The 23,894-nt window shown below is 42.2% G+C and overlaps 1 long non-coding RNA gene and 1 other non-coding gene across 2 annotated transcripts in view; both read left to right on the forward strand.

The window, feature by feature from the left end:
• The first annotated feature begins 2,778 nt into the window (after positions 1–2,778).
• Positions 2,779–23,894, forward strand: part of 9330117O12Rik (RIKEN cDNA 9330117O12 gene) — a 28,127-nt gene continuing 7,011 nt past the window's right edge. Inside the window, exon 1 of the long non-coding RNA NR_045400.1 lies at positions 2,779–2,949. This is a non-coding gene — a long non-coding RNA (RIKEN cDNA 9330117O12 gene). The remainder of the gene's footprint in view (positions 2,950–23,894) is intronic.
• LOC115488957 lies at positions 12,989–13,133 on the forward strand. Its single transcript, XR_003952682.1, has one exon. It is a non-coding gene; the product is annotated as a small nucleolar RNA SNORA48 (small nucleolar RNA).

Genomic DNA, 23,894 nt, shown 5'->3' on the forward strand with positions numbered 1-23,894 from the left:
TGAGGCTCGCTGGACAGCTAGCAGAAGACTAGGAGAGTTGAACCCAGGTAGTAATGGATGGATGTGATTGGTGTACACTCTACAACCCCATGGGATTTTCATAGAATCAAAATATTATCTACTGGCCTAATTGGCCATCATTGGGAGGAGAGGCCCTTGGTCTTGCAAAGATTATGTGCTCCAATACAGGGGAATACAAGGGCCAAGAAACAGGAGTGGGTGGGTTGGAGAGCAGGGTAGGGGGAAGGTATAAGGGACTTTTGGGATAGCATTTGAATTGTAAATGAAGAAAATATCTAATTAAAAAATAGTGAAAAATATTATCTAAAAAGAGAGTGAGCAAAAGAGTGAAGGAAGAGAAACTTGTGGGGACACAATGGGCTATCAGCATCTTGACCAATGTCAACATGTAGTAACAGATAGCCCTAACTGGCTACGGAGAGAAAGATGTCACATTAGTGGAAATTAGCTTCGGTGAGAACAAAGTGTACCGGCAAGAAAAACATACAAGATGAAGGAGAATGGAGAAGGAGAAGCCAGATCACGTGGCCCAGGGAAGGCGTGCAAAATCTTCCCTTGTTTGGACAACGAGAAGCCTTTGGGGAGTTCTTAACAAAACAGCAGCTTGGACATATTTCTATTTTAAAAAGACCCTTAAGGCTGAGGTGTGGAAAATGGATTGGGAGCCCATACAAGAGTTAAAGAGAGAATTTATCAGCCTGTAGGATAATCCAGACAAGAGCCATGACTGAGATAAAAATGTGACGGGGCATTGCATAGCTTTAAAAGATGCTTAGGGTTGTGGGTTATAGAGTGTGTATGTGTGTGTGTGTGTGTGTGTATGTGTATGTGTATGTGTATGTGTATGTGTATGTGTGTGTGTGTCTGTGTGTCTGTGTGTCTGTGTGTGTGTGTTGTGGGGTTAAGTGAGAGGTGTTAAGGAGGAACCTTGGGATTTTGATTTGTGCAAATGTCATTCCCAGAGAAAGGTTACATCAGCCAAGTGGGGCAGAGGTGGGAGGTAGGTTTGCAAGAGCCGTGATAGCAAAATTCAGATTCATCTGGGTTGAAGAGGTAAATATGTGGAACCAGGGTATACAGACGTCTTATTTCAGAGGGGTTTGCTGTGAGGAAACTAGTGTTGCGGATAAAGGGAGGTCTGGGCCAGCGGGGTCACCTTAAGCATAGGGTGTGAAGAATTACTGGAGAGAACAAAATTAAAAAGTAGAAAGCAGGAGATCTGTGAAGAGGTACACAGCTGCAGAGAGGGGATATCTATTTAGGGGAAGAGACGTACATTCCACAGAGATACAAAGAGAATAGGAAGGAGAGTGGAAGTAGTGGGTGTGAAGAGATCGATGTCTTCATTGTCTTTTCAGCATAGAATGTGAACTCATCTATGAAAAGTTAACCAGAAGGTGGTGGGGCCAGAAGTAAAAGGAGAATAAATAGGAATCTGAAGGGGTCGGGGAGAGATGCCTGAGAACTACACTGTGGGAAAATTGAGGATGATCAGATAGCAAGGTGGAGTCTAGAAGATGCTCCTTACAATAGAGTGGATAGAGGGACAGCTGCATCTTCTTGGGTGTGTGTCTGGCAGTTGTCGGCATTGGCTCAGGAATCAGACTGGCAGGGTGACTCTTTTCATCTCAGAAAGAGATGAGGAAGTCTTTGCCTGGGCCTATGGGAAGAGTCAGCCTAGGTGTTGGAAGAGACCCAGAGAAAATTGATGTGGTGCACAGACTACCTTCAATGCCATAAAGATAGGGAGTCCAATTACGGGCAGCAGTGGACGTCCAGGACAGACTAGACACTATGCCTCCTTCACCATATCACAGGACGAGGTTCCTCACTCTATAATCCGCCACCTAAGCTTCCGTGTAAACTTTGCAGTCCAGCTCTGTCATTTATGAGAGCATTTTCACACCACGGTAAGCTTAAGAAAACAGTTCAAGGGTCAAGGCTGGGGTGAAGCTTGCAGAAACCTGCTCCAGTTGGAGACAGGAGCCCTGAGCATCAGAGGAGAGAGTTGCCCCTGCGACCATTTTCAGCCTACACTGCACCTCCTTGCATCCTGAACTCCTCAGCTAAGGTCTCTAATAGATGGAAATCTGAGCCACAAAGAGGCCCCTCCTTCTCTCCGCACATCTCCGAGTGATGACAAAAGCCCCCTCCCCCAGATGACCCCTGTGAGGGGACCAATCCGGATACATCCACAATACACAACACATCAGAGAAAGAAAGAAAAAAGACAAATTAGGAAAGAAGACATACAACCCTTTGTGTGAGGCTAAAGCTCATTGTGGAACAGTTTAAAGCCAAATAAAAAAAAAAATTTTTTTTTTTTGAGTACCCTCCCCAGAAACTCAGGCCTGAGAACGGAGGAGGGATTTTTCTTTTCATTTTTTTCTTCACTGTCAGATGAGTAATTTCAGAAGAACTGCTGAGTGCTGAACAATAAGACATTCAAGGACCCAAACTGGAGAGTCATTTTTCCCCCACAACACCCTCGGGTAGCTGTTCGCTGTCTCTGGCAGACAAAATTATTTTCCAGCCGGCTCCTGGAGGACCATCTATAAACAAATTAGGAATTTCAAAGGGTTTGTTTTCTGCCTTCTGGCTGCCAGTAGGGGCCGGTCCCTTTGTGTCCTTCATATGAAAAAGTAATTTAACAAAGAAAAAAAAGGAGAGAGGGAGAGGGAGGGAGCCTCGGTTCAAAAACAGACAAGCGTGTACACCCTCTCTCCCTCCCTCTGCCTTCCTCTTCTGTCCATTGTCACGTTTGGTCAGTGTTCTGTCAAAACAACTTTTATTATATGAGGGCTCTCAGTCCTTCAGGGCTCCAGGAGCTTGGAAGACAAGCTGTTTTCCTCCAGCAATTCCATCAATAAGAAGAAAATGGGAAATGAGTACTGATTTATGGCTGATTCTTCATAACAAATAGCTCCAGTAAGTAAATGCTAGCCGGTTGTGGGGGGCGGGGGACAGGGAACGCATCCATTCCCCTTCCGGCTCAGAAACAGACCCAAGCCGACTCAGCTGGGGAGCAGGAGATCTTTCTAAGTATTTTTACAACAGCTTGTCAAGTCAGGCACAAAGCCTTACTTCAAGAGAACGACAAGAATCAAATCTGCTTCATGCTAACTCAGAGCAGGAGTTGAGCTTGATATCTGACACTACCAACTGCCTCCCTTCCCCACCCCCCAATCCCCATCCCCCGCCGCGTCCTCCCCACCCCAGCGTTCTTCTCCCCCCCCCCCCCCCACTTCCCCATCCGTGCCTAGCAGCCTAGCTGCTTGAGAGTGAGTGCCACATATAAAAGTAAAATAATAATAATTTTAAAAAAGGCACACAGCTTGGCTCCTAGTCTCCTGCTAAGGACACTGAGACCTAAGGAACCCCGAGGTTCAGGCCATGATGGTACAGCACAGGCTCCTTGAAGACAGGACCAGCAGGCCAGAGTCGCTGCCCCCTGTTTCTTGGGATCCAGAGGCAGCATGTGGAGAATGAGCTGCTTTTCTGAGTCTTGGCACAAAAAGCCCATTTTCTCATTATCTTAGTTTTCATTCTCTCGGATTGATCCGGGGCTTGGCTGGCAGTCAAGAGCTGCGGAACAGGAGGCTCGCAAATACAGTTATTTCTAGCGTGCTGATGCTCTCCACTAATCACGGTTTAAGTGGCATGCCAAAACTAGCCTTTGCTTTCTAGGGCCCCATTCTGAGGTTTGCACTTTAAGGTGAAGAGGTTTTAAAAGCCTTCCTAACACAATGCTTTTCGCTTAAGGAAATTTTTTGGCTCAGGAAAACCAATTTGACGCTATTGGGAGCATGCCAACAGAAAAAAAAAAAAAGAGGAAAAAGAAAGAAAGAAAAGAATTACTGTGTGGCCTTCATTCAGATCTGTTTTTTTTTAAACAGACATTTTTATATACTTTTATTTTCCAGTTCTATGTCTGTAGAGTTGATTGTTCAGGGAAGTTGCTAGTAGCCACATCAGTATTGGGTTTAAATAAAGAATGAAAAATATTCTATGGGAGGAAAGGCATCAACCTAGGTCTACAGCAAATGCATGTGGAACTGTGGGTCCTCGTTGTGGGTGAAGGATAGGATGCAATAGGGCTCTGGAGTGTGAAATGGGAGTGTGAAAAAAAAAGTCATAGCATCCCAGTGAAGATAAAGCTAAAGGCCAGCTTCTCTTCCTATCCCAACTATGCAATTTCCTGCTCATGCAGCCTGCTCCACTACCTACTAGAAATGATCTGTCTCCCTCTCAAACATGCCCTACATACATACCGCAACATACATGTAGAGGAGCAGCTGAAGAAACAAATACCATTTTAATTTCATTTCTATTTTGTTTTTTTCTTTCAGTGACCAGGAAACATATTGCTAATGTGTTTCCCATGAGAAAATGAAGCCAACTTTTTTTTTTTTGTGCATGTTAAAGAAAAGCACAGTCCTTGGAAGTGGGGGGAAAGAGTCAGTTTTCAACAAAAGTATTTATAGTCCTTGGGCTGAGAGGATTGACCTAGGTTCAAACGACTAATGGAGACCAGGCAAAGAGTTCCTTTCCCCTAGTGCCATAAAAGAACGCCGTCTTGTGCTGAAGACAAGATTTAATAAGCTTAAACATGTGTAATGTAAAAAAATGAAATGAGAGTCACAGAGGGAACCCACGTAGTGTATCCAGGACCGTACAGCAGTTTTACAAATTGTTTATTTCCTCTACCAGATGTGCCTTTTACATTTTCCTCTCTGGGTACCTTAGTCCTAATGGAAAATCCCCCTGAACTGCTTGAGTGCCTGCATTACCTTTCTGGGATTGTGGCCAGGCTCAGCGTACGCAGGGTTAATGCCAGCCTGGAGCGGCTCTGCCCTCAGTGAGGTTATTAAACAGGAACATTTGACTCATAATTTGTTCTCCTCATGTTAAGTAGATTGCAATAACTCAGCTGTCCGGGACCTGTTTATCAACGCTCGGTGGCTTTCAGCAGTAGATATTTTATAACCACTAAGTAGATGTTCAGACCACTCATCAAATGAAAAATCTCCTGTACTCAGAACGGGTGTTATCATCACAACCCACCAAGTGAAGAGCCCTGGAGAGGTAGTAACCCTGACCCACAGCCTATCCGGCTTAGCCAGACCCTCATCCATTAAACAGCTTTAATACAAACTGGCCCAAGCTCAGAAGTGAATGTAAAATTTCAGGAACTCTTCATTAGCTTACACTGTTCTAACAAATTGCCATTTCATTGAGTTTTATACTGTCTCCTATATATGCTTTCAAATAAATGCTTTTCTATGAATTTTGATCAAGGATAAAGAAGCAAGGGAAAAATAACAAGAGCAGGTAAACAAGACCCGATTTCAGGGCTCTAGGTTTCAAATTTTTTTTTTAATTCTGAAATGTGTATGTGTACATGTGCATGGCAGTTGTAACAGACGTGGTAAATATACAATGCATGTGCATGCATGTGTGTATGTACTCATGTGTATAAGTTTGGGCATGCTTGTTTCATGCCTTGTATATGAAGGTCAGAGGACAGCCTCAGGTCCTCTCTTCTCACCTTCCACTCTGTTTGAGACAGTGTCTCTCTTTTTGTTGTTTGTTACAGTGTATATTCCCACTTACAGGCTAGTTAGTATCCATCCCCCATCCTGGCAAAAGAGCACTAGGATTCTAGACCTCAGCTACCATATCCCAGTCTTTTAAGTGGGCTCTGGGAAATTGAACTCAGCTCCTTGTACTTGCATGCGGAGCACTCTAGGTCATCTTCCTGGCTCAGATCTCAGAATTCTTGCTTGCACCCAAGAAAGACAACTCCAGGTTAGAAGCCCTGTCATGAAAATCACATGTTCTATATACGGAAATAAGCACAGCCCGGGGTTAATTTCATACAATATTTTGGGGCACCCCTGTTTTTACTTAGGTTTTTCTAAGGTAACAGGTTGAATTTTCTACAAATGGTAACATGTGTAATTTGGGTTAGATTTCAGACTTTAATATAAAGGATGTTGGTCTGTGTAAGTTGTATTCTGTTGGTGCTGTGTCCTTCAAACTAGGCCATTTCAAATTTTGAGCACAAAATTTATTAAAATTTATTACCATAGTTAGGCCTCCTCCATAACAATCTGATTTCTGCTTATAAGCCACGGTGGTTTTGACACTTCCATCTAGCACATGGGCTTATGTCCTCAAATGCAGCTATGTACCTATTTAATGGTACTAATCAAATCAGACCTCACAGAACCTCTTAGATAGGATGGGAAATAAGAAAAAAACAGAAGGCTAAAGTAAGGCCACCAACTTTATAATTCAGTGGAAATTAACATTCTAGAAAAAAATGCTTGAAGCCCACCAGTCTTTTTACTTATCAGTCATATAAACAAAAGAACAGCCCTGTTTTCTTTAAGCTATGTTGGGACACTGTCACCTGCAACTGAGGCGAGCTCAGTATTTGGCTCTTACTGATAGGGGAAAGGTTCCATACCTGGATCCATTTGTATTGCTTGCTTATCAAGAGTAGGAAAGAGGCCAAGGAGAGATACTTCCCCAAGGGATATCAGCCACTGACAAAGGCAACCAAAGAACAGCAAGGCAAACATATACAACTATCATTCCAAAACTCCTTTCTCTAACTATCCTTGCCATCTGTGGGGTGTGTTAATCACAGAATATTGTTTCTATCACCATGACAACTACTTAGAATCTCATATACAGTGATTGATCATTAGGGAATAAGTTAAAAGATTATTAGGGAAAAAGTTCTCATGAGGAAGTGCTTTTTTTATTGCTATGATTTATTTAGCATGTCTAACTATACACATTAATGGATTTTTAGTATGATATTGCAATACATGTACACAACATGCAAAGTTTGCAGTCTCTTTTAATCCTCTGCTTCTACATTCACTTTCTCTCCATTTTATTAATAGGTTTTCCTCCTCACATAATAGATCCTGATTGTGATTTGCCATTTCACCTCCCACCTGAATCCTTCCTCCCTCTTTTGTCTCTCATTAGAAAACAAACAGCCTTCTAAGGGATTATAATATAATATAATATAATATAATATAATATAATATAATATAATCAAAAACTGACACATCAGGAAAGAGAGGGAGAGAGAGAGAGAGAGAGAGAGAGAGAGAGAGAGAGAGAAACCCAAGAGAAGGCACAAAAAATAGAGAGAGACCCACATGTTCACACACTCAGGACTCCCAGAAAAACAGTTAACTGGAAGTCATAGAATATATGTAGAGGACCGTTAGAATAAAAAGGCAGAAGTAAAACTATGTAAGTATAATAAAATTAAAAATAGTTCTATAGATGTGGTACAATTGTTAATGGCTAGGCTTACAACCAAAAAGTAAAAAGAAAGAGAGAGAGAGAGAGAGAGAGAGAGAGAGAGAGAGAAAGAAAGAAAGAAAGAAAGAAAGAAAGAAAGAAAGAAAGAAAGAAAGAAAGAAAGAAAGAAAAGTTTTTTAAAAAAGAGAAAAAGTTCCTCTGCATTATGGAGTGAGTCTCTTCTTGATCCTGTGGAGTTTGTTCCCTGTTGGTCACCTACTCATAAATGTTTGCTATGCCTTAGCCTGGGTTTCTTCTCCTTTTCTACTCCTATTATTCTTAGATTTGGTGTTTTCATAGTGTCCCACATTTCCTGGATATTTTATACCAGGAGTTCTTTAGATTTGTCATTTTCCTTAACTGCACTATCAATTTCTTTTATTGTATCTTCAACACCTAAGACTTTCTCCTCTGTTTCTTGTATTCTATTGGTGAGGCTTGCTTCTGAGTTTTCGGTTCAAGTTCCTGGTAGTCTGTCATGAAGCTGGGATGAGATGGGGCATTGGATAGAAGGAGAGGAGAGAGAATGAAGAACTGAAGTTCTCTTACTAGCTTCTCTGGCCTACCTGCTTCTCTCTCTAGCTGGCTTGACTGAAATGTCCTCAGGAAATATCTGTTGCAAGTTGGGGGCTGGGATCTGCATGATGTACTACAATGAGGTCAGAGGGCAGGGCACAGTCAGTGGTCTGTTACAGATTTGTGGGTAAGACTGGGGGTTAGGAGGAGAGGAAAAAGGGGTGAAATCAACAGTAAGGCTACATGCTTCTCTGGCTGGAGTGGCCTGTAAGTTCCCAGGGACTGCCTGCTGGAGTTGGAGGCAGGATAATGGGATGAGTTGGAGAAAGAAGGTTGGGATCTACTGGAGATGTGGGCAGGTGGCAGGGGTGCAGACTACTGCAAGCGGTCTGCTATGATTCTGGTGACAAGAATAGGGGATTGGAATGAGAAGAGAAGACGAAGGATAGGGCCTATTTCATGTGACATTTTACATATAAATGTAACAGACATAGAGAAGTTGAAGGAATACTGAAATTGAGCCTCTTAGCTCTGTAGGAGTATAAGAAATTGTGCTCTAACTCATAGACATAATAACAATATTCAATTAAAAAGTAGAAGTTTTTAATGATATGCATGGAATGATTTTTTTTTAAAGAAAAGAGCAAGAGATGAGCTCACTAATCCTGTCCGCAAAAAAAAAAAAAAAAAGCTGAAAGTTTGCAGAATAACAGATGGGGTCAGAAGAGGACTCAAACTCAAATGCTCTAAAGTCCAGGGAGTGAAATGCTGTTGACACTGAGGAAGAGCTTACCATTGCTCTCAAGCCCAGCAGTCAAGGTTGAAGAGGAGGCATTCAAGTCTTTAATAGCAAAAGTTTGATGAGTTTAAATAGCTGCACGTGGTGCCTATAACAGATTTTAATCTGCAGGAGTTTTCAAATGAGGCAAGTATCAAACACTCATCATGTCAATCCCATGAGTCTTTACTGAACGCCCAGGAGTAATACGTTATAAGTGGGTAAGACAAGAGAAATCTGATGAAGAGTTCTTGGAGCTCACACATCTATAAATTACATATATGACATATATTATATACCTTATATATTATCTCTTTATATTTTATGGTACATATTATTAATTTATATTATATAGTATATATGTTAACATATAATTTAGTATATTTTCATATACAATATATAAAAATACATGATTTGTTTAAAAATTTAGTGGACAAGGGTTGGAAAGATGGCTCAGCAGTTAAGAGTACTGACTGTTCTTCCAGAGGTCCTGAGTTCAATTCCCAGGAACCACATGGTGGCTCACAACTATCTGTAATGGGATCTGATGCCCTCTTCTGGTGTGTCTGAAAAGAGCAACAGTGTACTCACATACATTAAATAAATTAATTAATTAAAAAATTTAGTGGACAAATAAGGACACTAAAAATAAATACGAATTTATAATATAATAGCAGTAGTAACATAAAATATCAAGGGCTTCATGTCTATTTGGATCATTAACTTATGCATTGCTTGGCAGTTTGGGATTGTTGTGTGTTTCATTTTTGAAGTTCTTTATATATTTTAGATACTAACTCCTAGTCAGAAGTATGTCTGACAAAGGTTTGCTTCTGTTCTATGTACTGTTTGTTTGTCAAGCGGACAATTTATCTTGCTATTCCAGGGATTTTTAATTCTATATAGCTATACCTGTTAGTGTGTGTGTGTGTGGGGGGGGGGGGGGAACTATTTCCTGTTCTGTTGGGGTTCTAGTCATAAAGGTGTTGCCTAAACCTATGATGTCCTGGAATGCTTTCCCTTAGTAGTTTCAGTATTTGTATTGTTTGTTTGTTTGTTTTTGTTGGTGGTGGTGATGGTGCTAGTGGTCCTGTGAGGGTGTGTATGGCCATTTATGTTTAGTTGCCTGCTGGAGCCAGGAAAAGGTATTAATTAGCTCCCCTATTGCCAGAGTAACAGACAGTTGTGAGGGGCCCTCTGGGGTTCCTGGGAAGTCAACTTGTGTCTTCTAGAAGTGCAGGAAGCACTTTTAAACTCTGAGCTCTCTCTCTAGCCCTTAAAGGAAAGTCTTTGATTTATTTTGAATTGTATTTTGTCCAGAGTGAGTTATATAGATTTAATATTTCTTCCACAGGTGTGTATCCATGTTTATAAGCACCACTTGTTGAAAAGAATGTCAACCAAAATGAAATAAATATGAAAACCCCACATGGAATCTTATTATTTTGTTAGTTTATATTTCAGTAAGTAAATAAATAAATAAATTTGAAAATACAATAGCATATTTTAAAAGGAGGGAAAGAAAACTCCACATTTGCCACTGCCACTTCAAAATCCTCTATCCACAGGGTCTAACGAGGACCAACATCATTACAATGACCTCAATGACCTCCAGCCTTCCTCTTTCCACAAATAATCCACCGGCATGTTCTCTAGCAACCAGTTTTCCATATTTTGCAAAATGACTTCAAAAACATTTGCCAACTTAGAGTAGGATGTCATGTTGAAAAAGAAAACTCAACTTTAAAGTTTACCAAATGAATTCTGGTTACAAGCTGACCTGTGTAGGAGGGCCTCAGCCAGGGCAGGCCATCTTTAGTCTATAACCACATATTCATTCATCCCCCAGCCATTGAGGATATTAGGGTTATTAAATAGATAGGCAGACAGCAGACAGACAGTGATAGGTGGTATAGATAGGTAAATAATAATTTAGTAGATAATTGTTAGACAGAAATATACTATAGATATATAAATGAAAGATGATAGATAGATAGATAGATAGATAGATAGACAGATAGACAGACAGACAGATAATACATAGTTGTTCAATGACAGGTAGAGTACAGATGAGAGGTTAGGGGGTAATAATGATCCACCAATGGACAGACACACAGACAGACAGCTATATAGAATTAGAAAAAGAGACAAAATGTCTATTCCACTTTTACCTTCTATTGACCCAAAGCAGGTCAGACACCAGCCAAGTTTTAAGAGAAATGTTATCAAATTTTCTGTTTGATAAGAGGAGGGGCAAAGTCACTTTGTAAAGGATTAAAAACTACATGAAGCGTAAGAAAAATATTAGGCATTTTTGGGTAATCTACCATTTTCTAGAGCAGAGATTCCAAGATAAAAGCAATAAGTTTGCAATCAGACCACACTGAAGTCAAAAGGTAGAAGTACCTGATCGTATGACAAAATCACAAGCTACTGTCACACTGGGTCTGAACAATCCTTATTTTAACCAATTTTATGTGAACTATTCAAGACCTCTTTAGAAAGTAAAGATGACCAATAGACACCCACTTAATTAAACTGAACATATAAAATCTGCTTTGTTCTTCAAAGTGTTAGGTAATTTTTCTATAAAATCTTTCTGTAACAATATAAAAGTATTATAATGGTTGCATAAAACTCTCACATTTTTCCTTCACCATCCCTTCTTCTAGAATTTGGACATGAGATATGAGACACCAAAGCCAGGGATTCTTGTCTGATTCTTAAAATCATCAGACAGAGGCACTGCTTCCAAAGGGCTCTCTAGAGTAGTCTGTTCAATGGGACCCAGTGGTTTAACCATTGGAAAATGTTTCATTTAGTCCCTATGAACTCCATTCGAAATTGAGTGCATTATACAAGGAAGGCTCAAATGAGTCTCAGGAATGGCCCATGAACACGCCCCCAGGTAGCAATGGCTCCCTCGAGGCCCTCGGTCTCTAGGCTGCCCATTCCCACAGCTGCTAGTATAATAATTTAATTGGCCTCTAGGAGAAACTCTGGCAAATAGTCTTCAAAATGCAGAAAATAAAAGAGAATTGTTTCAATGAAGTCATAACACAAAAATCCTGTCAATTATTGTTGGGCTTTTGTCAAGGAAGATGTGTAGATGATCTTATGGATAAAAATTATAGAGCTGCTCAGTTACACATAAGCAGCCAGCCCCACACAATGGATAAAAGATTATAGCGCTATCGGAGGATGTTCTACTGCTGTGAAATTTGTGTGTACACACCCATTTTCTCTGGATGAGGTTTTATTCCATTCTAAAAGTAGCAAGTCCTGCTTAAGGCAGAGTTGTTACATTTGTCATGAAGATGGGATTTTTTTTTACATTAAAATCTAAAATTTTATTTATTAGTATGTATGTGTTTGTATGCAGTGTGGGCATGTGTATGTCATGGCATACACATGGAAGGGAGAGGAAAAATTTTGATAGTTGGTTCCCCTTCCATCTTATTTGAGGTAAGTGCTTTCATGCCGTTTCAGCAGCTGCCCTGCTCATGTGAATTTCCAGGTGATTCTCCTAGCTCTGCCTCCCATCTCATCAAAGGAGTCCTAGGATTACAGATGTATATCACGTATCTAGCTTTTTCCTTAGGTTTCAGGGATTGACTTGGGTTGTATGGCTTGCACAGAAAGCATTTTTCCTGATAAGCCGTCTCTCTGGCTTAACCAGTATCTGTAAACTATAGGCAGTTGATAGCCTTGATCATTTTTTTGCTTGCTGACCTCGTACCTTGAGTTCTGAGTTGGCCGTTCATTCTTAGCTCATGTTTTTTGACCCACATTTAGTCACTTTTTACCTTTATAAAATGTTAAAAAAAGAAAACGAGTTCTCAGCCAAGAAATGGAGACACCGTAGATGTTCTTCAACTGATGAACAGATAATGAAATTGTGTTACATTTACATAATGGAATATTATGCAGCTGCGAAGAAAAGGTAAATTGTGAAGTTTGCACCCAAATGAGTGGAATGGGCAATTATTATGAATGAGACAACCTAGATACAGAAAGATATTTTTCCTCATATCATGTCATGTTTTCCCTCATTTGTGGATATTATAATCTTGGATCTGTGTTTCATTTGGAAGACCCACAGAGGCCAGGAAGTTAATAAAGAGCTCTGGGAGGATGGTTTCAAGTGATGCAGTAGTATTAAGGGATGAAGGGAATAATGGAACAGGAAGTATTAAATGGGGTAGAGGAGGGAGGGCATGGTAGAAAAGAGAGTCCCTGGAGGGATAACTAATGCTGAAGATGTTTTGAAAAAGTCACATGGAAACCTACTACTATAGAAGCTTCCTAAAATATACACATTTACATGTCTAAAAGTTAAAATGGTGTCCCTTAGCAATGGGCAAACAGACTCTTTGTTTGTGGTGGTGTTCTTGTATCAATCAGTGGCAGAGCAGTTGGCAGTTCTTTGATCATCCTAACTTGATGCCTGGCTTGGTGGCCAAACCTGTTTTATGCCTAGAACACCTACAAATCAAATCAAATCCAGGCAGCAAGGTGTAGGAGGAGGAAGAAAGACAGAGACCTGCAATCTTCCATGTTACACAGTGTGGGGTTGGGGAAGATGCCCACAAATCTTCCTTCCGTCTCATGGCACAGGTAGGCCATAGACACACAGAGCTCTGCCTACCACTAGAGCCCTGAAAGGAAGGAGGAATGACCTGCAACTACCGTGCCACCCACAGACCTGCTCTCTGGTGCACAGAACAGGCAGGCCATAGACACCCACTCACTGCCATGGCTTGCATCAATGTCAGCCAGGGACTGCCAGCTGATTAGCCAGCCTGCAGCAGGAGCAACCACAATGAACAAGCGTGTGGTAGACTGATGGAAGAGGAAGAGAAATGCAGCAGCTTGAGCCCTATGAAGAAGGTTGGAACTGGAGACTGGAGGGCAGAGAGAGGTAGCCTGTTGTAAGTGGTCAGCCCTATCACCTGGGGTCACAGTGAGGTCTCGGCCTGAACAGCAGCTAAAGCCCATATCGGAGCCTGTGACAGCATCAATGTCCACGACTCATAGTACCACTGGTGAACATGGGGATTTCCCTGATCTGCACAGCCGTTAGGAACCACATGAATGTCCAAGGGCTGTGCAGAACGGGCCCCACCTCTCACTGGCTACAGCTCTCTGGAAAGCTGGCCCAATTCTCAACCATCACCAGCAGCAGCACTTGGAAGAATGGACCCTAGGCTGTACAGTGGTACTGGCCCTGGTGGCAAGGGTAAGTTGGCCAAGGGTGTGAGTGAGGAACGGCTGACTCCAGCAGTTGAGAATCATGCCCACAAGGTCACGAGCACAGGAGAGGTAGCCCTATCCTTCACCAGCTGCAGCACCAGGGGAGAACAAATGTGCCCTGCACCTTGCTGGGACAGCACAGCAGAGATGACCTGGGTGGTAGCGGCAAAGGTGAGCCAGACCCAAGGGCAGGAGAGCTGGACCAACCATTTGTCTGCCAGGAGGTGGTGGGGTATGATGCACCCTTTCCCTTTGTCACCTGCAGCCGTCAGGAGAGCTGGTGCCAGGATCCTGAGAGCAGATGAACTGGCCCTGCCCCTCGAAGGCAGCAGAACTCAGGAGAGCAGGCTCTGTACCGCTACTGTACAACACAGTGGAGCTGGCACTGGTGGTGAAGGCACAAGTGAGCCCGCTCTGAGCTGTTGGGAGTGCGAAAGCTATCCCATCCCATCACAAACTGCAGCATTTGTGATTGACTGGGCAGCACAGTGAGCTGACTCTGGAGGCAATGGTATGGGTGAGCCAGCCTAGGGCATAAGAACAAGAAATCTGACCCTGCCTCCTACTCAGGACAGCACTGGGTGTCCCAGCTGGAGCAGTGCTGAAAAACTGGCCATAGTGGTATAGATGAGGGAGAGCCAGCATACTGACCAGCTCAGCAATGACCTAGGACCAGGGCTCTGAATTGGCCCACCCCCAAATCTATATCATCTGTGAACATGTGGGACATGTGAAAGGGTTAGTCCTACTGATTCAAAGCTGTAGGATCTCCATGCCACCGGGCAACAACAGGATAACTGGGAGAAGTCTTGATGAGGATGCAATAAAGATGGTGTTACAGAAGCCAGAGATCTTAAAGCAGAACAATGACTCATTGTAATGAACATTTGCAAGTGAAGATGTTTGGACAGAAGGATATACTGTGGGACACACTATGACAAAACACAGCTTTTACAATATGTTTTCTATGCTTTGTACACAAAAAGTGTGTGTGTGTGTAAGTGTGTGTGTGTGTGTGTGTGTGTGTGTGTGTGTTTTATTTTGAGGGGGTTGCAAGAGGGAAGGGTAGATATGAGTGGACAGGGTGCATGGTGTGAAACTCACAAAAAGAATCAATTTTAAAAGAAGTTAAAATGAAATTACTCTATTACCGGTTGAAAAATGCCCCTAAGACACCAAAAGCTAACTCAAAAAAGCCAGTGCCAGGAATTGCTTCTATCTTTTTATGTTGTCAATCAGTGAGCTTCCATAAATCTCCAAACATAATCTATTGCCTCTCTAAATTGATGGTAAGACTATTGCTGGAATGAACACATACATGAGTTATAGAAGATTGCAAAATCAAACCAGCCTGCACCTAGAAACATCTCTCCCAGTGGCTAGCTTTCATAGTGCAGGAAGGGACTGTGCTTGCTACTGGAAGAGAAAGGTAATTATCAATCGTACTCATCTTTAAACCTGGAGAACTACAATAAAAACCAGACTCCCAAGAGATGTCTACTGATGTGTTCATGGTAAGAACATCACAGTAGTAACCAACAACTTACTGGTTGAATTTAAAGCCCCCTCTACAAGATGAAACCAATACCTGGTATCATTAATGGGATCAAGAACTTGAGGTGAGACAGATCATAGGCCCTAGAAGAGAACCTACTACTATTTTATTGATATAATATTAAGACCACTCCTTGTAGATTCATGAATCTCTCATCCTTCATCAGAGAGGGTTGTTTCTTCAGTTGTTGGAGACTGATACAAAGACATACAACTCATCAAAGTGTACGCTTATAAGAGACTATAATAGAATGGAGTTGTGGGGCGCAGCCCTGGTGGACACATACAAATCACTCCTGCACCTAAGGCTCAGGGAAGATCGTGAAGAGGAGGCAGAAAGATTGTAAGAGTCACAGTATCAGGGACTTTGTTCTGTGTTCCCGAGTAATGTCAGAAGCTACACCCATAAATTTTCACCAACATGACTCTCTAACTATGAGCAGAACAAGGCAAACAGCAATACACATGCTGTGGTAGATGGGGGAAAGCCCATACTGGCAACCAAGGAATGGCCAGAATGGGAGAGATCACCTTCCCTAAGGAAAAGTACACGGATTGGTTACACACCACCTAGTCAACACAGACAAGCAACAGCGTACAGAATGAGCAGGTTGCATTTAGGAAATATGCATATATACATGTAACAACAATTAATGAAAAGAGAGGCCATTAATCTGAAAAATAATAAGGAGGGTTATATGGGAGGGCGTAGAGGGAGGAAAGGGAAGAGATGATTATATTATAATTTCAAAAATAAAAGGAAAATCAGATACAGAATGCTTAGCTCTGAGCAGGACATCTGGATCACACTGCTCCCTCCCCAGCAGTACTCAAGGACCATCACAGAAGATGGGAAAGACTAAGATCCAGAGCTCTGAGTGAGCACAAGGAAACCATTTTTTTGTGGGGGGAGGGGTTATGTCTTAGAGCTTTACTCCTGTGAACAGAGGCAATGACCAGGGCAACTCTTATAAGGACAACATTTAATGGGTGCTGGCTTACAGGTTCAGAGGATCAGTCCATTATCATCAAGGCAGGAGCAAGGCAGCATCTAGGCAGGCATGGAACTGGAGGAGCTGAGAGTTCCAACTCTTGTTCCAAAGGCAGCTGCTATGAACAGACACCACAACCAAGGCAACTCTTACAAAGGACAACGTTTAATTGGGGCTGGCTTACAGGTTCAGAGGTTCAGTCCATTGTTTTCAAAGTGGGAGCATGGCAGCATCCAGGCAAGCATGGTTCAGAAGGGGCTGAGAGTTCAACATCTTCATCTGAAGGCTACTAGTGGAAGACTGTCTTCTAGGCAGATAGGATGAGGGTCTTAAAGCCAGCACCCACAGTGACACACCTACTCCAACAGGGTCATACCTTCTAATAGTGCCTCTCCCTGGGCCGAGCATAAACAAACCATCACAGGATACCACAGGGTAGTTGCATGTAGGAACTAAAGTGGTTGTGGTAGCACAAGACCTGTGCAAGATCAGGACAAGCAAATTCCTGACATGGAGAAGGAGAGATGAGTTCCCACCCCTAGCTAAAGAGCTATTGGAAATTGATAGCTCCTAGGGAAGGGGAACTATTTTTTTTAATGTTGTGGATATTGATATCCTGACCACACTCCAGTGGCTGTCCACATACCCAAGGGTATATATATTTGAAACATAAATTGGGTTCCATAATTTTAAAAAAAACTAAATAAATAAAGACACAAAGTTGTTTAGATAATGAAGGAGGGATGTAGGAGGAGTTAGGGATAAAATATGACCAAAATACATTATGTGAAATTCCAAAGAATTAATAAAATGGTTAGTTAACTTTAAAAAACAAAACAAAGCTGAATTTGCAAAACAGATGTAAACAACTAGAGGGTTATTTAAACCGACATACTGTGGAGGGACATGCAGAGTTTTAATCTGAAACTCACTTATGAATTCTCGCTCAGCCCTTTAATATCCACATGAGTTTAAGCAAATTGTAATGTGTTCTTCTCTGGACTTCAGTTTACTTGCCTAAAAATAGTGTGTGCTAACAGCACTATCTCCCACTGTAGGGGTGTTAAGTGAAATGTCTTATCAGCACAAAGTCTGTTCCACTCTGAAGTCTTATAGAACTTGCCACCAAGTTTTTTCTCCCTTTCAGAGGATACCTAAGGAACTTAAAAAGACTCCTTGAGTGGTCTGTAGCATCTACAGGACCACCGTCTTGACATGAGGGAAGAGCTGAGGGATGAACGAGTTGGTCTATGCAGAAACTGTAGTTTTGATGATGTCTGAAAATGTTATAGCTTATACAAAGTACATAGCAACATACTGTGGGGCCAGTTACACTGTCCCACGAAACCTCATTCTGGAGGGACTAATGATGAACAGGCATGTGGAAATGAAGGGATTTGGGCAATGTTCTCATACCCTTATTATTGACTTGGAGCAACTACCTAAGTGTCAAAAGGTCAGTTTGCCAAAGAGATTGAGTGCCTCGAGAAAAGTTGTGGAAGCCATCATCAATTTGAGAGCAAAGGAGGAATGATTAAGCTCCAGGCACCAAGTATCTCATGGGAAAATGTTCAGCCTCCACCATGACTGTGGGAGGAGAGGATGTGAAATATCAAGTAAAGCCCCACATGTGACTGATAAGGATTACAGCAGTTAGGAGAGGAAGCCGTCTCCACCAGCGGCCTTGGTTACTTTTCTAGACATGTGTACTGTCCCTGAGACTAATGGCCCAAGGATAGGGCACTGGGATTGACAGACTTTGCTGGCACTGTTGGCCCTTCCTGGTGATGCAATTGTTTTTCAAGGGTGCAGAAGTGAGCTCACACATCCTTATCCCTTCAGTTTTTCTGTGATGTGAATTAGTTTTTTCCTATAATTGTAATAGTGTATCTTAAAGGAATAGAGAAGACAAAGGTGTGGAGTGATAGAGAAGAGAAGAATGAAGAGAAGTATGTTTGTGTGTGTGTGTGTGTGTGTGTGTGTGTGGTACACCTGCATGTGTGAGTGCTCTTATATGGGGGTGTGTATGTGTGCGCATGTGCAGGTTAGAGGCTGATGACATCAGATTTCTTCCTCAGTTTTTCACCAGCATGGATCGATGCAAGATCTATCTCTTGAACCCAGCTCTCACTAATCTAGCCAGCCAGCTTGCTCTGGGATCCCCTGTCTCCGTTCCTCACATGTTGAGATTATAGGAAGGATATCATGTCCACCTGATATTTATATGGAAGATGGATGTCCAAATTCTGGTCCTGGACTTGTGTGGTAAGCTTTTTTTCCCCACTGTGCTCTCTCCCTCACCCTGATAAGAAGTGTGAAATATAAATTTGAATGACTTAAAATGCTTTAAAAGAACTGTTATTAAATTTGTCTTTGACATTTTTAAATATATATGTAGAATATTCTCATTGTTATGACTCCCTGCCCTCTCTAAGTCCTTCCAACCCCCTTTACCACTCCCCTACTCACATTCATGGTGTTTTTTTTTTAATGTTATTTTTGTGGCTCAGTAAGCTTAACCAAAGCTATCTGTGTGTGGAACTGTACATCAGTCAGTACGTAGGTGTAAACAATATCTACCCCTCCCCCTAGAATCTGTCAGTAGCCAATAATTTGGAAGGGACTAATAAACCCTCGCTACTCCCTCCCTGTTCCATGGCTGACTGTGGACAGGCCTGCTCTTACATGGGCCCAATGCAGGCAACTTTGACTGCTATGAGATCATGGTTGCATTGGCTACATCACGCCCTGAAAATGGGCAACATTTGCAGTTTTTCTCCCTATCTTCAGACTATTATGTTCGTTCCACCCCTCTTCTGGAATGTTCCCTGAGCCTTAGATGGGGTGGAATAAATGTCCTGTTTAGGGCTGGTCACTGAAGTCTTTACCTTAGAGGTAAGTCCGTGTCTTTAGCAGCCATGACTTCTGTATCAGTGGGGCTTAAAAGCCTGTTGGAGACCGAGACTAGGATTTGTTTATGTTATAAAAGGTGGAACCGAGGGGAAGTGTTAAAGAAAAGCCAGCCTCAGCTTTGGAACTGTAGGGTTTAGTTAATGTTAAGACTTTGGTCTGGAAGTTTGTCAAAAGGCAATCTGTTTTAAACTCAGAAGCAGCATAGATGACATAATACCACAGTTAAATAGTAGAAGCAAAAGAAAGCACACAGGAAGGAAGTGTGATCTGCCTTTTGTTTGCCCATAGAGTGAAGGAAGAGAAGGAAGAGTGTAGAGAATTCAGAGTTGGGAATCCACAGAACTTAAGACTCTGTGGTCTCCATATAGTTGAAGAAATGAGGATGGCCATCCCACCCTAACTCTGGAAAGAGAACAGTAAGCCACAGAATGAGTTCTGGGAGAACTGAATTGAGCAAAAAATAAAAAATAAATAAAATAATAATAATAATAATAATAATAACAAATTATTTCAGTTTGACGATGTGCAAATGCGGGGCATGATCTTCCTATAGTAAGAAAGCACCAAGCAAAGGGAGCTTAGGAAAGAAAGAAGTAAATATAGCAAATATTGAGGTGGCCCTCAAAACTGAGGACCTTATAATCCAGTCTAGGATGGAAGAGAAGGCCAACAGAACCTTCGGGAATAGATACTTAGGAGATAATAATGGATGGAGTGCCAACAGATGATTCCCAGAAGGTGGTGATAATGTGCAGATTTCTCATTTCCTACTGGAGTCCTGCTATGCTTAATAACGTGGGAGACTGACTTACGTGAGTAGTACCTGTGACTCCCTGGTCTCTAGGAGAGGGTCTAAGGTAGTATCTTAGTCAGGGTTTTTATTCCTGCACAAACATCATGACCAAGAAGCAAGTTGGAGAGGAAAGAGTTTATTCAGCTTACACTTCCATACTGCTGTTCATCACCAAAGGAAGTCAGGACTAGAACTCAAGCAGGTCAGGAAGCAGGAGCTGATGCAGAGGCCATGGAGGGATGTTACTTACTGGCTTGCTTCCCCTGGCTTGCTCAGCTTGCTTTTTTATAGAACCCAAGACAACCAGCCCAGAGAGGGTACCACCCACAAGGGGCCCTCCCCGCTTGATCACTAATTGAGAAAATGCTTTACAGCTGGATCTCATGGAGGTATTTCCTCATCTGAAGCATCTTTCTATGTGATAACTCCAGCTGTGTCAAGTTGACACACAGAACTAGCCAGTACAGGTGGCCCGAGGGGAGATCTGGTACAGAGCTGGTAGGGGTTGAGTGGAGACACGGTATCGATTCCCCTCGCTGCCTCCCCTCTGCATTGACCCAGGTTCTCCAAGCCCTGATCTGAAGCCCAGAGCTTCTGGCAGGCAGTGCTTCCTGCTCCTTCCTCTGTTGTGTCAAACCTGTCACTGCACTTCCCTAGGCCCAATGTACTTAGCATTTCTTCTTCCTGTCCTGTGCCTCATCTCATCTTTCTCTTCTTTATTCTAAAGGTTTTTAAATTGACAGATCCCAGTATGTTTATGGAATGCACTGAATAATAATGAATATAATAATTAATGAATATATAATGTATAGTCAAATAAGAATAATTGACATAGTCATCAGAAGTCATGTGTCCCCGTTGATAATATATAAAAATCTACTCCACAAGTTGTTTATGAACATGTAATTGATTATTGTCAACCAAAGAAACTACTATCTGACACAGCTATTAAAAGCGATTTTTCCTCTCCAAGGGTTCATTCTGTGCCCATTAACCATCTCTCCCCCTCTCCTCCACCTCTAGCAGCAGATAACTACGATTCTATTCTACCCTTCTTTAAGGTCACTCTTTTAATCATCTACTTCTATTCAGTATCTGTGTTTCTGTGTCTGGCTTATTTCAGTGTATATAGAGTCCTCCGAGCTCATCCATGCTGAGGCCAATGGAAGCTTCGTTGTTTTATAGCTCAGCATTATCCCATTGTATTTATGCAGCACATCTTTGCTATCCATTGTAGACACCTAGGTTAATTTCACGTCCTCTTTATTAGGAAACAGACATGGGAATCCTGGCTGTGTTCATCCCTTCATTATCTTCCCTTCAATCAGTGAGCACGGATGTACCATCTGCCTCCTGCTAGGATCCCTACTGGTTTCAGTGTAAATCCAGGGGGAAGCATTTCCTGGAATCCATGATAGAAGTGTTTACATAAGTGCTGTGGCCACAGATGGATGATGACTCGGAGGGAACAAAAATCAGAATTTCCCTTGTTTGAGGCTTTTAAAAAATGTTTCTTTTCTTTTTCTCTCTTCCTTTCTTTCTTTCTTTCTTTCTTTCTTTCTTTCTTTCTTCCTCTCTCTCTCTCTCTCTCTCTCTCTCTCTCTCTCTCTCTCTCTCTTTCTTTCTTTCTTTCTTTCTTTCTTCTTAGAACTGAGATGAGCAGAGGTTCATTTGGAAGCTTTGGCAAGGGGAAAAAAATGAATACTGAGAGAAAGATTGAAATAGTAAGGGAAATAAGTGCTTTGAAAGGGCTGGCAATTTACAGGGCCAAAAAATGAGAGACAGGACATCAGTCTGGAGCAGAACTAATCTATACCTTTAAAGTTAAGGAGAGTCGAAATAGAGCCATAAAACTGCTTTCTTGGGGTCAATTGCCTGATTGTCACATAAGGCAAATGGCCTCTTTAAATTACCAAATCACCTTCTCCCCAGGATTTTAATATGACAGGAAGGCTGCAAATATGACCAAGAGACAGCTAAAGATGAAATATCTACTTGGGTCTTACCTTTGTGAGTCATCGCAGTTATTAATCATTTCTAGGACACAAGCCGGCACTAGGAAAATGATGAGTCTTTATTGCTTGTTAAAAATATTTACATTTTCCTCTACCAGCTGTATATGAGGAATTGATATTTTCTGAATTGCTAAGTCAATAACATCTCCCTCCAGCCGTCAAAGGGTTTGATAAACCAGCAAAACACGAGAGCCTCTGCCGCAAATAAGTGGGAGGCACTTGGGCTGTCAGGCAATTAAGTGGACCTGAATAAGCTGATGTAATTAAGCCTCTTACCGCATAATTATCTTTATTTTAAATGTGTCTTTTGATGGAACATCTGTTCCCTGCTCCAGATATGAAAAGAGGGACCCATGTTCACGAAGCAAACAGTTCTGCAAGGGCCTCACACAAGCTGCCTGGGCCACTCACACTGAAGGCAACAAATGTTGTCATTTGTTCCTCTTTCCCTGCAAGAGGCAGGTGTCCTTACATCCTCTGCCCACGTCGTCCGCCTGACCTCCGAGCTCACAGCAGCTGCTTAGAGTTCTATTACATACGCCATCCTCTAGTGCCAAGGGGGCTCTCAGACGTAACAGGCACAGCTTGCTGGAAGGACTAAATGGAAAGAATAGTCCCTATCTGACTACTGGATGGGGCACCAGGAGAGTCCAGCATGACTCTCTTGGAGTTCTGACCCTGGGTGGCAGAGCTCATGACCTGTCCCACTTACTTTTGCCAAATATCGTTCATCAAACATGACCTGCAGAGCTGCAATCAATGTTGCCTTGGGAGATGCAGCTCTGGGCTCTTGTGTGTTCTCAAGGCTGCAGGCCACGAACTCCGTTTGGCACATCCCTCCGTTGTCTGATTTGGGGATTCTGAATTACACTAATGTGCGTGTAATGCTCTGCTGAGAGGTTCTTTTGGCTTTCTATGCCGATGCTGCTATTTGTGTGCTACGTGACCAAACAAACGATCGCTGTTCCTTCAGCCTCAATGTGCTCAAATTTTTAAAATTTGAAATCAGGATAACCCCCACATAGGAAAATTGACAAGAACCGGAAGGCAAACGGAGACCCTAACTGGCTAATGCCTCTACTATATGAAGTGTTCAGAATAAACACTGACTCTTCCCCATTTCCCCACTCTTGGCACTGAGATGTAAATGTTAGCTTGTTGATAAGTGCTGAGAAACAGGCTCTCATTAGAATCAGTTCCCTCCAACTCCAGGAAGAAATGTTACATAGTATAGTCATTACTCCTTATCTCCCTACAGCCGTGGGCACCACAGTCTTTCTTTGCTCCACAGTCTGGGGAGCCAGCATCCAGGCCTTTAAGATGAGTGTTTCAGATGAAGACCATCCAGAGTCAGAGCCCTTAGTCCAAGCCCCAGCCTCACGGGGTTCACAGTGGAGATGAACCTTCGTGTTTTGGTCTTGCATTCTCCTATCTTCTATATATTCTGGTTATTTCTCCCCCTCGACATAAATATCATTCACACTAGCTCAGCGTTTGGCATGCTGATATATCTAGTCAGGGCTTCCGTCTCCCTCCTCTTTTTTTCTTAATAGCTTTGTTGAAACATGGCTCGCACACCATCCAATCTGTCTGCTTTAAGAGAATGATGTATTGGCTGTATTTTCACAGAGGAGGGCGTTCATCATCAGAGTCCATTTTAGAGCACTTTTCCCTCTCCAGGAAGAAATGTTACATTGTGTAGTCATTACCTTGGGTCCCCCTACAGCCCC

This window comes from Mus musculus, chromosome 18, assembly GCF_000001635.26.
Source record: "Mus musculus strain C57BL/6J chromosome 18, GRCm38.p6 C57BL/6J".
NCBI lineage: Eukaryota > Metazoa > Chordata > Mammalia > Rodentia > Muridae > Mus > Mus musculus.